We start from the raw sequence: 14,519 nt of genomic DNA on the forward strand, positions 1-14,519 counted from the left end.
CGGGGAGGACCCCTGGGCTTCCTGGCACAGTATGGTCTGGGATCTAATCTTTTGTTGGTCTGAGACCCCTCTCGTTGGCATATGGTGAACCTGTGTCGGCTTTCGAAATGCCTTGTCATGAAAGCCTTAAGGTCTCTAGTCGTGGCCGTTTTGCACGGGCTGGATGATCCGGGTTAGTAATGTCGTGTGGGTAAAGTGTACCCCCTCTGCAGAGGTTATTAAAACTGTTCGAACAGCCGTGCCCACGGTCATGGGCGGATGTGAGGTGATTCCTAGCGTAGTTTTGTTTGACTACTGCCTTGTGAAATTTGCTGTTGTGGAATGGGTTTGATGTTTGGAAAATCTGCGACTGATGGGATCAGCCAGGCCCGGGTGGCCGTTTGAAAGCTGTTGGCTGGGTGCCAATCTTGAACAATTCAAAAGACTGAAACATTGCACATACTCCGACCGGACGAGACGCACTGTCTCATCCGTGTCGTTTGAGAAGCACTCCCTTAGTTGTTTCAGAAAAGAGTTTAAATAAAATCAATCGCAAAAACAACAGCCTTTCTTTGAAGCCTGCATTAAACACTTATTTCCCATGGCTTGCTGAGTACTCCTGTACTCACCCTTGCTCTATATAAATAATCCCCCCCAGTTGCTGAAGAAGATGAAGCGGATCCCGCTGACGAGGAGTTCTTCCAGGAGCAAGCCGGCTACGATGAGTTTTAGGGTTTCGGCCTAGTTCCCAAGTCGCGCCTGTGATGTTTGGTCCAAGTCTTGGCTTCCGCTTCCCTTTTGTAATGCAGTTGTGAGCTCGGGATCTGTCCGCAGCCCAACATGACCGTACTCCTACTCTATAATAAAGAGACCTCTGTTGCTGTGATATTCTGTCTTCCTGTGATACCAGCACTGTTTCCTGGGACTGGTATCGATTAACAGGTTAATTTGGAGCATCACGGGCTAGTTCCGGTCGGGACTAGTTCGGGGCGTGACACAGGAGCTAAACAAATTATTACCAGTTATTGCATCAATAATTATTTGTGAGAGGTGTGAGACTAATCACGAAAAACATTGCTCAACCCGCCCATGACCGCGGGCACGGCTATTCGAATAGTTTTACTCTGGCCAGAGGTGTACCACTGTACCCACAAGACACGATTCCACACATGTTGCCATGCCCCGAAGTACCACCACGGCACTGCAAAGGGGAAAATCGTGACAATACCCTTCGCACAACACAACTCACCACAGTGCACCATTCCTGGATCATAATCACCCCCCTCAAAAACCAGAGGCATGGACTCCCCAGTGACCCCCACGGACTTCTCGCCGCTTCTTAGTCTGGCACCCCATAATGAATCATGCTATACAAAAGGTAAAGCCATTGCCCACGCTGGCTTGTGGTTGGCACGGTTAATGTTTCACAACAGTAGCTCGCGAACCGGTCCTTAATTGTCATGAGCACGACCTTCAAAACCATGTGCTCACAACCCGCCATTGTCAAGTTTTAATTGTCAATTAATTATCATAACACGATTAACCATCGTGAGCTACCATTAAGTATAACCATAAATAATAATGTAGTATGATTCATCCCATTAGTGAGCTAATGTTTCTAAGCATGGCTAAGCAATTATATATATATATATAGCATTTAGCTGAACCAAACCAATATATAAGGTTCTAGCTAATCAAATTATAACCCATAGGAAAATAAAGCCATCTTCGGCCATTAATTAATTGGGAAAGGCTCACCACCCGATGACATTTAAAAATAATGCATAAGTTGAAATAAAACATTAGCTTTAAACGGGTTCAACATGCTCAAAGGGTTATTTGGGATCTGTGTGACTTGCCTTGCAATAATCGGTCTTCAATTAGTCTTCTTGAACACTTCCGACGCACTCACGAACCTTCGCAATGAAAACGCTCTCCTCCAGAACGTCGGAAACTAAAGCGAAAGAACAAAATCAATAAAACAGTAAAAAACAAATATAAACAGTACATGTGGATATTTTTAACATGTAGATCTCGATTTTAGATGAATTTAGCAACTTGAACCACTCGAATCGGAGCTACGGTTATTTAGTTATGATTTTCCGAAGATTTTAATCTATTGGAAAAACGAGAAAAAGAAAAAACGATGATGACGTCATGATGACATCATCAATGGCCGGACCAAGATGGCGACCTCGCCGGAGATTGGATGGTCGGCTGCGAATTTGGAGGGCATGTACACGTAGAGGACGACGAGGTGAACCCAACGGTACTCACCCTCGTGCCAAACGACGACCGACGACGGCCGGCGACGAAGGGGCGGCGGCGGCTCGGGATGACCGGCGACGGCGAGCTACGGCGGCCGGCGGCGAAGGGGGAGGTGCGGCCGGGCTTCCCCACACCTTGGCGCACCTAGTGGTGGCGGCGGCAAGCGGCGGCGACGGCGGAGGCGGCGACGCGGCGCGTATGGAGCTCGGCCGGCGGCGGCTAGGACTAGGCGGCGACGGCGACAAGGCTACGGGGCACGGGAAGGCTCGGGAGATGGGGCAAACGAAAGAGGAGGACTAGGGGTCCTATTTATAGCCTTGGATTGAAGAGATCGGACTCCTCCCGGAAGAAATCGGCCCGGGAAATCAAAAACTCGGTTTTGGAGATAAACTCAAAAACGAGTTCGATTCGGATAAAATACTCAACGATTTGCTCCGATTTTTGGGGGTAAAGATAGATGAGGATGAGAGGATCAAAACCCCTCAAATAATCGGAAGAAAAGGGGAGAGATTGGGGAGGAAACAGCGTCGGCTACAAGGCACAGGACGGGCGGTTCGGCTCTGTCCGGAGCTAGAAGACAACACTGTAGCAGGTAGGCCAAGTAAACTTTTGGCTAGCTGAGAGGAGGGGGGCCGGCGGCTTGGACTGGGCCGACGTGGGCCGCTTGGCCACGCGCGAGGAGGGAGAGAGTTGGGCCGAATTCGGCCCAACGACTTAAGGGAGGGTTTTTAAAACTTTTTCAATTAAAATAATCACCGAAATGATCTTTGAATTGTTAAAAATACTTCCAATGCTCAAATAATTTCAAAAAAAATACTGAAAATACTTGGACACTCAAAGTATTCCACAAAATTACAAACAGACCATTTAATGATTAATTTAATATGTGGATAATTACTGAAATGTTCTTTGTATGATTAAAATTAGGAATTGAGCTCCGAAAAATTTGAGAAAATTCCAGATAGTATAATTAACCATGGAGAATTTAATAAAAATTAAATCCATTCATGCTTTATATTTAGGAAATTTTATTTCCCACAATTAACTTCACTTGTAAATTAATGAATATTTAATATAAATTCTAATAATAATTTATTAAATGATTTATAAATCCTAAGACGAAAATCAGGGTGTGACAGCCACAGGCTGCTCAATGCCAAGAAGACAGTCATAGGCAGAGCGACGTGCAATTCACCAGCGCCGAAATCAATACCAACGTTAGTGAGGACCAGCAGCAGCATCATCATCACGGGTGCGACGGTTCACATAGTGCGCTCCACTAACACACTGATCACCCTAACGCACCCGTGCATGTGAGCCCAAGCTTGGAAATTGTGCCCTACATCCCTCCTGTGCGTCTAGAGGTTGCAGATCAGCCCCATCCTGCTAGTGATCTCTCTCCGGATCTGACACAGCGGTCACCAATCCCCACGGACAGTGCACCAATCATATCTGATGAAGTTTCAGCTCAACATTCGGCGCCTGACACCGCGGTAGAGCCACCAGCCATCGAGGCTGGCGGTGTGATCGGTAATGTCTCGAGTGCGTCAACCGCCAGCCAGATGGAAGATGCCCTTCGCGCCGTTGATCAAGAACAGCACCGGACGGAGGTAACAACTGAGCTACAACACGCCAACGACAGCACGCAGTGTAAGGATAAATTGTTACCCTTTTATGTCGTTATACTCTCATCACCAAATCGACATACTTGCATTAACATTTCATAACTTTGTAGCCTCGCAAATTACACCCGTCGAGCCCACGCCGGCACCGTCACTTGAACTCCCACCGGACACGGACATGACCGACACACAAGTGTACGAAAAAATCGAGCAGATTTGCAGGGTTGAGGGGGCTCCTACACTGTCAGAGGTTTAACTCCTAACCATCCATTTTTTCTAAATGAGTTCACCTGTGCTCCTTAGCATTAATTCCTGTTCACGTAGTGGGGTTTTCTTATGCACACATGTTTATATGCACCAGCTGGAGCATGTACACTCAGGGTATAACTGCTAGTGTTTAATATTACAAATAGTAGAGTAATAAATTATAGCAAACAGGAATTTCTGAACAACACTTACCAAGCAATAACTCAATAAGTGGTTCAAACAAATACACTTATTTACATATGTATGAGTACTCAACAAGTTTTTATTATCAGTCAGTTTAGTTATAAATTTTTCATTTAGTTCGTTTGATGTGTTAGGTTAAACTCAAGGGTAAATCTGCTACTGTAATTTTAAGCAAAATTGCAGAGTAAACCAATAACTCTAACTAAAAAAACACTGTTACATACTCATCCATATGTAACAATCGATAGTTAACTTATTACTGAAATGCACTTTTCCACCCATGTTTTCAACTATATGTCTTCCTTTTTGTCACATATAAAAGGTGCAGTCCACATTTATAGTGTGATATGCATGTGTATTCGTACATCTATTCACGGAAAGCCGGATGTTAACATTCGCCTTACTGCGATCGACAACTACGCTGGGTTAACCTTTTTTTTTCCACCTAAAACATTTTTTTCTTTCTACCAGCTATTGGCCGAGACTAATGAGGACACCGATGATGTAAATTCAACGCCATGGTCTCAGCCAAAGCGGTTTATTCAAAAGCCAGCAAGATTTGTTTCGCCGGTGGTTGTTGGCCCAAGTATCATGCCATCTGACGTGTCGCTGAGCGTACAGCTCAGGGACTTCTTACTGAACAATGGCGGTCGTATGTCTGTGTTCATCACCACATTGATTATATACTTATGGTGCATCATGGTTCCGTCCGATCGTCCATACGAAACTTGGATTACTTTCATTTTTACGGGGTTACGTGTTATTTTCCCCTTTTTATGCTTGCAGCGTGAAATTGATGGAGATCGACAGCTACGTTGCATATGGGAATGATGTTGTCAACTCGTTCTCCACCGGGAACCAGACGGAGGGGCTATTCATAGACGCGTTCAGCTCGATTCTGATCAAGGATGACAGGAGGAACAGGCCAGATACATTTGGAAAACGGATTTTCTTTTCGACTTCTATATCGGTAACGTCACTTTTACGTCAAACTCCATTGTTTTCCTTATCTATTCTGTACGGTGCAGCAACATTATTGATTTTCTTTCTCCTGTTTTCACAAGATTTTACTCTTTTGGGGCACAACAACTAATGGCCTCACTTTATTTTTTGCAGTATCTCCTGCACAGCGACTTCATCAAAATAAATGGAGAGACACATGATTTCTCCCTAGATGATTTGGCAGGACACCTGCGCGAATACTTCCAGAACGTTCAGACGACGAAGGCTCAGATGTTAACCCCCCTATTCTTCATTAGTTAGGGTATAGTATTCGCATCAAGCCTAATGCCATGTCTATTTTCCTCCACTGCATCGAGCATATCTTGAACCCAGCAAATTTTTTTTTTGCAATTTTACATGCCCTTTTACTTTTCAATCCACGAATGGACAGATAATGGTTCCCGTGCTCCACCATGACCACTGGTCTCTGTACGCAATCAACATTGCACATAGGCGGGTCGACATTATGGATTCGAACAACTACAATTTGATTGGAACACTAGAGAGCGACCACCACCGTGCATTGTCCAAACGCATCGTCAAGCGCCTGAGTGATGCGCTGCATGAGGTAGCGCCGAAGAGTTTTTGCAGGTTCGGCGGATTCAGGAAGAACATGTGGCATCATTGTTACATAACTATATAATGCGGCTTCCTTAAATAACTAAATTTTTAACTCTCATTGTTACACGTGGCATCATCTATACTATAATTTTATTCAAATCTACACCACGAAGGTCTCATGTCACAAGATTTGACTACAATGTAGTTAAATTATAACTCGTTATATTGTAGCAGCGTTTTATTCTGTACAAAAAAAAAACGGGATGAGCATTAATCGGACAATCCGTTATCATGTAATTAACCCACGATCCATTAGTTTTGAAAAAAAACGAACAACTGGGCGAGCAACACATGCAGATCCGTCATTATCGCCATTGCTTACGTTCAAGGCGTAACACTACACAGAAATAAAAAAAAACGGCAACCAAGCTAGCTCCAAGTTAGGAAGGGCTCTCGGAGCACATCCTTCCTTCACTCATCCCTCTTCCTTGGCTGCTCATGGCATCGCCGGATATCACCAGTGCTACGTCATCTTGTCCGCCAGTCACTCCTCGCTCATCAACGGGCTGCCCTCCGGCGAGCCCTCCACACCAACAATGTACCCCATCGCGCCAAGCAGGAGATGCTCCCTCTCGATGGATGCCGCCATGCTTGGATGATAACGATATTGCAACCCCCACGCCAAATAGGTTCTACAGCCATGTAAGTTCACCTCCTTCTATCCCAATTTATTCTATAGTCAATATTTTTTCGACGTCTAGTTTGCGATAGTGAAGCACCAACAGCACAATCTTTCGAGCCACGATTATTTTTCGTTTCGTTCATATCGCCGTGCGACGATACTAAGTACTCCCACTTAAATTAGACCATTTTGATACTTTATACATGGTTGCCAATTTTCATCAATCACATGAAACCGATTTATTCTTTAACCACAAGCAATTCTCATCGCCTTCAATAGTTAGAAACTTACCCAACTCCCATTACTCTAACAACTAGGTTCAACAAACACCTATGTACGATATCTTCGATCTATAAGCAATTTTTTTTTCTCTAAACCAACCACCATTTGCTACATAATTTGGGTGTTTCATATCAACAACTTCATGAGTACGCAAGCTATTTTTTAACTATCATTACGATTCCGAACGCACGTTTGTGTTTTATTAATCGAATGAATCCCATGCCTAATGAACACACTGGCAACTGGATACAAGCCATTTTTTAACTGGCAACCCACGTGTTATACTAAGCATCCACAATAATTATAGATTTCGTTTCTAAACTTTTCATAATGTTTCCACTGGTTCCTCCATAATCTATTATCAGAACTTATCTTTGATATATAACAGGGTCCCAGCGTGCCACCACATATGGTGCCCACCGAATGCATGGCTTTCCCTACATACGACGACGCATACAAGTTTTACCAGACATACGCATGTCACGCTGGATTTGACATCAAGAAGAGCCGCACGCACAAAGCGTTTCACGAGGTGTGTTGTACTAGGGAGGGCAAGCACGTGTCGAAGGTCACCGATGGTGATAGACAATGGAGGAGACCGTCCAAGAAAATGGGGTGCAAGGCTTATGTGAAACTTAGGCACAACTACGACGACGGCAAGATCACATCGGTGGTGTATGATGTGGTAGAGCTACAGCACAACCACCCTCTAACGCCGTCCCCTTCGGCGGTAAAGCACATGCGTGCACATAAGAACCACGACGACACAGTGATGCAATTTGTGGACACTATGCAAGAAAGTCACGTGCCGCAAAGTTGTATCATGGGCGTTCTATCAGATCTCCACGGAGGCCAAGAGAATATCCCTTTCACTTCCCGCGACGTCGAGAACAGGTGATTCTTTCAAGTTATTCCATTTTTTCGTTCAGTGATGTTGCTTTCATTAAAGTTACTTTTTCGTGCTTTCTTGCACGAAGATACAAATGGGAGTTGTAAACAGGACGTTCCCACCTGACCTATGCAGGAAAGCAGCCAATGTCCGGAAGGAAAATGCGGATGACATCAACAAGTTGTTGGAGTTTTTCAACGAGTGCACGTTGCAAAACACTAAGTTCTACTGGGACGCCTAGCTCGATGAAAACGGTATCATTAAGAACTTGTTTTGGAGTCATGCTAGCAGCCAGGCTGAATTTGCTGATTTTGGAGATGCGGTAACGTTTGACACCACTTACAAAACTAATATTTACGAAATGCCACTTGCAATGTTTGTTGGGGCAAACCACCATATGCAGAGCACCCTATTCGGATGTGCCTTGCTCAGAGACGAAAAGGCTGAGTCATTCGAGTGGTTATTCAACACCTTCAATAAGTGCATGGCTAATTTCCCGGCTCCGCACTGCATCCTAACAGGCAAGTCTTAATTCAAACAACCCCCTATTGCCATCCACCCTTTAAATTTTTCCGTCAATCCAATTTTCATACTCTTCCTGTACGATAGTTTTTCCTCCTCTTATAAATTTTTTTTTCAGATCAAGATCCTGCTATGGCAGTGTCACGTCCTGATAAATTCATTCCGAAATAAAAATCATTCCCTAAAAGGAATAATAGAATTAATTAAAATTCAAAAACAAATTGACAAACACTAAAATACGTGCCAGAAAAATTCGAATGTGGTCCGGAGAATTTTTGTTAAATTCTCCTTGGTCTAAAAGGAGCCCTCAAATTTTACTTGAATTTTCAGAGCACCGAAAATATTTATTAAACAACAACAACAATTAACAAAGTTTACTAAAAAGAAAAACTAAAATCCTCCTTCCTCCTTTGGGCCAAGCCCAGCCAAAGTCTCCCTCTCCTCCTCTCCCTCCTCTTGGGCCTCCTCTCCTTCCCCTCGGCCCACTCCCTCCTCCTCCCTCTCTCCCCCAGGCCGCCTCCCCCTCCTCTCCTCCTGGGCCGGCCGCCCGGCCCAAGCCGCACCCCTGCCCAAGCCGAGCGGCGCCCTCCCGCCCGTGCCGCGCACGTGCGCGCGCTGACGACGCGCGCCTGACCGGTGGGTCCCACCCACCCGGTCGTCTCCTTCCTCCCGGCCGGCATCCTCTCTCTCTCTTCTCTCTCCTGTGAAACCTAGCTCGCTTCCTCCCCAAAATCCACGCGATTCAAACCGGGGTTTCCAAAATTAATTGGCGGGTTTTAATCCCCATTGATTCCTCTTCAATTCCCCATAATTTCCCCCTTGATTCGTGCCCCCAATCGTCGGGAACGCCCGCGCCAACCCCGGCCACCTTCCATGGCCGCCGGCCGGCTTTTCCGCCACTGTTCCCCGCTCCTCCCGTGGCCGGCTCCCTCCCCACGCCTATAAAATGGAATCCCCATCCTCCGTTCTATCGTTTTAGCCCCTTCCCGAGCCTCCCCGTGGTCGTATCACCTCTCCCTGCCTTCTCCTTCTCTCTCTCCGGTGCCGGCCGGCCTCCAGCCGCCTCTCCCTCCTCGCCCGAGCGCCGTCCGGTCGCGCCGTCGCCGCCCTCGGCCTCACAGCAGCCTCCTCTCCCCCGGCCTGCCCTCCGTTTCGCGCGGAGACCCCTGGAGGTGCGCCCCCGCCGGCAACAGTGGCGTTGCCGCCACTGTTCCGCCTCCGGCCGCCTCTGCCGCATCTCCCGTGCGCCGGCCGACGTCACCACCACCTCTCCCGGCACGGGAACGCCATCCTCTTCCCCGGCCAGGCCACGGCGTCGCCCGAATTTCGCCGGAACGCCGTCACCCGCGCCGGCCTCTCCTTCCTCCTCATCGACGTCGCCTTCGGCAGGCTCTTCCGCTGTGCCCGTGCGCCGGCCGACGTCGCCATCTCCACCTCCGGCATCGCAGCGGCAAGGTCGCCCTCAGCCTCGCTTCCCCTTCGACCGAACCCCGCCGGTGTTCGTCATCGTCGTCATCGTTCCTCCTCGCCGGCTCGTCGTCTCGCGGCGCCGCCTCCGTCGTCGGATTCGCAGCGGCGTGTTCCACGCCGTCCTCGTCTCCGTGCAGCTGCTGCTAGCTGTCCCTCGTCGCCTCCTCGCCGGCCCCGGTCGTCGTCGTCGTCGTCCTCCCGTCGTTCCCGGTCGTCGTGGCGTTCGTCCCTCCGTCAAGCCATTCTCGTCCGTCGTCCGTGTCCGTCAAGTGTGCCGCTGCAGCCCCGTCGTCGTCTTCGTCCTCGGCTCCGCGTCGTCAAGCCTTGTGCTGGCCGCGTCTCGCCTTCGTCCAAGGATCGCCGCCGAAGTCGTTCCCTCGCCGTCCGTCTCCGCCACGCCCGTTCGTCGTTGTCATTCCCACGCCTCGTCGCGTGGTGGTAAGGATCTCTCCTCTCGCTGCCCCGTCCTCGTCCTTTCGGTGTCGCCCCGTACCCGTTGTGCAGTTGTAGACCCCGGTACCCGTGTACCGGTGTCGATAGTCGTTCGCTTGTGCGTGTGGTGACCCTGTTAGTGTGCCCGCTCGGTAGCCGCGTGGTTTCACGTGTGCAGCCCGCGTGGTGTCTAGTGGAGTCCGTTTGTTGGCCACTCGCCTCGGTTGACACACGGGGTCCGCTTCCGTCGACCCGTGGACCGTCTCTGTGTACTCGGTCTACCGCGGTCCTTTAGGTTGACATGTGGGGTCCGCATGTCAACGGCGCAGCCTTCCTGTCTTTTCCAGGCTAGCGCTTGCACATGTTTTATAGTCGTAAAACCTAATTATAATAATCCATAAATCTCCATATAACAACATTAAACTTCGGATGACCATGTCTTGGTCATACGAGCTCCGAATCGATCCGTTCAAGTCTCCTAATGTTTGTTATAACCTAAAGAACCCTATGCTTTCTTTTTATGTATTGTTATTGCTTCTTTATAGGCTTGTAGCTTTGCTTGTGTGCTTCGCGTAGTCTTCGTTGTTCCGGAGGTTCCCGAAGCGTGGTTTGCGGTCGCCGCCGAAGGTTCGGAAGGCCGTTATCTCTGAGCAAGGCAAGTCACATCATCCTTGAGCATATTGAATCCCAGTTTATAAAATTATTTTGATTTAAATTAACGCATTATCGCTTTATTTAAATTCCCGCGTTATCATTGTTTTATTTAGCCATGCCTATTTACCTTTGTTATGACCTTATTATTATTGCTATTGTTATTATTACCTTGTTCACCCTAGGAAAATAAAACCCCAACTAGTGGGTACTCTATCCATGGTTCCACTGGTTTGAATTTAGGTAGATGCTTCGCTGATTAATTAGGCAACTTTGGGAATTCTCATATCATTTGGACACTATGGAATGGTTGGCTTATGTTGGAATTGGACACACACCTCCCCCTCTATTCAAAACCCCCAAAATGGTTTTAGGCTGGGCTCGAGGTGCGTGGTTGGGTTTTGTTTGTCGTACCTCGGGTACTATAAGGATTAAGCTCGGGCCTCTGTTGCAAAGCACTACCGTACTTCCACATGTCTAGTGGGTAAGGCTTAGTTTGTGGCTCAGTCTGGTTATAAACAAAAGTACACGGATGGAGATGGACGAAGTCGGGGGTCGATGGACATCTCTAGGGCAAATGAAGGCTACACGAGCTGCAGCCCGGTAGTCGAGATGTCATGGCACAGGGCTGGTGTCCTGCTGCTAGGGGCTCAATCCTGCCTGCCTGTCCCGGAGGTTCCGGCCGTATGTGGGGTTGGGTCGGTACTCTTGTTTATGGCTAGGATGGGTTGGGAACTATGTCACGTCTTTCGTCCGTATGCCGTGGTGGTATGTGGCACGTGGTTACACGTGAGGAAGATGTGTCTTGTGGGTAAAGATGTACACCTCTGATCAGAGTATAGCCTATTCGAATAGCCGCGCCCTCGGTTATGGGTAAGCCTAGCAATGTACCCAAGTTAGTGTTTTAATTCTTAAAACCTGCTTAACAACTAAAATGTGGAATGGTTGGCCTGGGTTGGCTTGGGACGAGCTGGGACCCAGGATCGGGTTGCCAGTTCGGTCTGAATCATCGTAGGCCTTGGGTTAAGGCAGGTTCGTGAGGGTTCACGGCCTTGATTAATAACACTGTGTAACTCTAGGATCGTCTTTATAAAATGGCTTTGGGCAACTAAGTGACTTTTAAATGCTGTTTTCTGCAAAACTTAACCCCTATATTATTACCCCTTGTACCCCCTTGCATTAATCATGCATCTGCCGATGTGGCTTGTTGAGTACTGTGGTTGTACTCATTCTTGCTCAATCTTTCCCCCCTTCAGTAAGAGAAGCTTTGGAGAAGAAGTTTTAGGTGGAGTCCTGGCTTATACCCCAGTTCAGCGCCTGTGAAGATGGAGCCGTAGGTCTGCTAGTCCGCTGCTGTTTATTTTTGATTGTCAGGCCTTAAGTGCCTTTGTAATAATGTAAATATTATCGATATAATAAAGATGTGCCTTTTGTATCATGTTTGTGTGGTGTACCCCGGCTTTTCCTGGGACGGGGATTAATACACTAGCGTTCGGGAAAATGCAAATTTTCTCGGTCGCGACAGGCAGTCGCTGTTGGGCGGTGCTTCCCTAGGATAATACACCGTCTATGTAGGTGGCATATCCTCCACCGCCACTCTGACCCGTTGAACACCATTTTTGCACGGGACGGTCAAATTGAACCGACATGATGTTGTGCATCAATCAAACCTACACACCGTATGAGTTTGAAACATCATGGGATCAATTCATAAAGAGGTATGATTTGGAGGGTTGTCCCACCATGAAAGCTTTATATGATATCAGGGAGAAGTGGGTGCCTCCATTCTTTAGGAAGGATTATTGCGGGAGGATGATGTCGACGCAGCGAAGCGAGAGCATGAACAAGTTGGTGAAGCACAAGTTTGTTGACCACCAAACTGCGCTGCACCGTTTTGCTCGGAGGATGTTGGAGGTTATAACTGACAGGAAGGAGAAGGAGGCTGCTGAGACAAGAGCATGCTCGGTTAGTGATATTTTTACTAGGGGGAAACGGTTTGACATCAATCATATAATCCTACTAAATTTTAACTCAAGCCAACTATTTTGTATTTCTGTTGTACAGGGGAAGCTGGTGTTGGCTGTACGGTGGCCATTTGTTATACAGATGTCTAGACTTTACACCAGGGCCGCTTTCAGATTGTTTGAGGAGGCGCTTCAGGACAGCACCGACTTCAGGATCACACAAGACGACAATTTCTGCAACGGGTGGTTAGTGTCACACACGAAACGGTCCGAAAAACACAACTGGTGTCAAAAGCAATTCAAGCTTATTGCAGATGTGGACGCAGGGGTTTTTACATGCGAGTGCAAACAGTGGGAGCATACAGGTATTTTTACCGTACAAACTCGAAATCGCCGTTCTATGTATGGTTAACTATTTCAGCATTCCGTTATCACACGTAGCAATTCGCTAGTCTAAATGCCGTTATCACACGTAGCAATTCTCTGGATGTAATCTTAGGCATGTTATGCACACACATGCTCCGGGCATTTGTTCATGTACAACTTGAGAAGATACCCGCTGCCTACATCCTAAAGAGGTACACAATGAAAGCGAAGAGCGACGTGCCCTTTGATAGGCGGGACTGAGAGACAACCGGACCAGATGGTGTTCAAGAAAGTTACAGGTCAAATATGATTATGATTGAGGCGTTTGGAGTGGCTAGGGCGGCGTGCAAATCGAAGGTAGCGTTCGACAGGGCTATGTCTGTTCTGAAGGGATTGCGCAGCCAAGTAGAGGACATACCGCGTGACTCTATTGCGACTGTTCACACCAATACGCAGAATGACGTCGATGGACGAGTTGAAAACGCGGAAATAAGCAGGGAGCCCCCCCTCCCCAAAGTCAAGAACAAAAGGAAGGACCCTTGACCCGGATGAGGAAGTTTAACTTGGAGCCAAGGGCAATAAGATGTGCACACGGGAATGTGGGTGGTGCCATCTAAAGGATGGGCATTATGCGAATACATGTCCGACAAACCCAGCAAATTTCGACAAGGTCATGAAGGCCACTAACAGGGGTAAGGGTAAGAGGGGCAGGCCACGAGGATCCAGCAGGGGTAGAGGACGCGGTACCAATGTTGGATGCAAAGTTAGTACTGCAGTCCCTAGACCAACAAGGAGATCCACCAGGGAGGGTCCATCGCTGCGAAGATGTTTGGACGACGAGTGGGCTGCATATGCGGCTGATTATGCTGCGTACACAGATGACGATCTAACAAATGCAGACGATGACATCGGGTGTTATGAAAGCGATTCCACATGATTACAGTATAGACACATCTATTTTATATAACACAGTCTATATTATACTTGTCTTGTTTTTCATCTATCAAACCATATTTCCAATTCATTAATGACTAGTTCCATCATTTTTTAATTTAATCCATTTTCATTCTTCATCGTCGAATGTACAATTTTATCATTGTGGTTCTCGAAACTAAAGTTAAAAAACCCATAGCGTGTTTGCGCACGATCGTCACCACAACCGAAGTAATCTCTCATCTTACATACTTGATCAAATCACTCGTGTTGATACTACAAGAGAACAAGTTCAATTTTAACTCCTTTTTTAATATATTTTTTACATTACCATGTTGATCACACACTCACATATGTACCCTGCTGGTTAAAGTATAGATGGCATGCCACAAAAAACAATAAGTGATAGTTTTAGCTCACCCACTGAATCAACTCAGCAAAACTAA

General features: G+C 47.2%; 1 long non-coding RNA gene and 1 pseudogene across 1 annotated transcript; one reads left to right on the forward strand and one right to left on the reverse strand.

The window, feature by feature from the left end:
• Window positions 1-1,744: 1,744 nt before the first annotated feature.
• Window positions 1,745-2,829, reverse strand: LOC136353495 (uncharacterized). Its single transcript, XR_010736860.1, has 2 exons — window positions 2,257-2,829; window positions 1,745-1,933 (listed from the first exon to the last, which is right to left on the reverse strand). It is a non-coding gene; the product is annotated as an uncharacterized lncRNA (long non-coding RNA).
• A 2,286-nt stretch (window positions 2,830-5,115) lies between these two features.
• On the forward strand, window positions 5,116-13,401 carry LOC136353704 (protein FAR1-RELATED SEQUENCE 5-like; annotated as a pseudogene).
• Window positions 13,402-14,519: the final 1,118 nt, after the last annotated feature.

This window comes from Oryza sativa, chromosome 10, assembly GCF_034140825.1.
Source record: "Oryza sativa Japonica Group chromosome 10, ASM3414082v1".
Classification (NCBI taxonomy): Eukaryota; Viridiplantae; Streptophyta; class Magnoliopsida; order Poales; family Poaceae; genus Oryza; species Oryza sativa.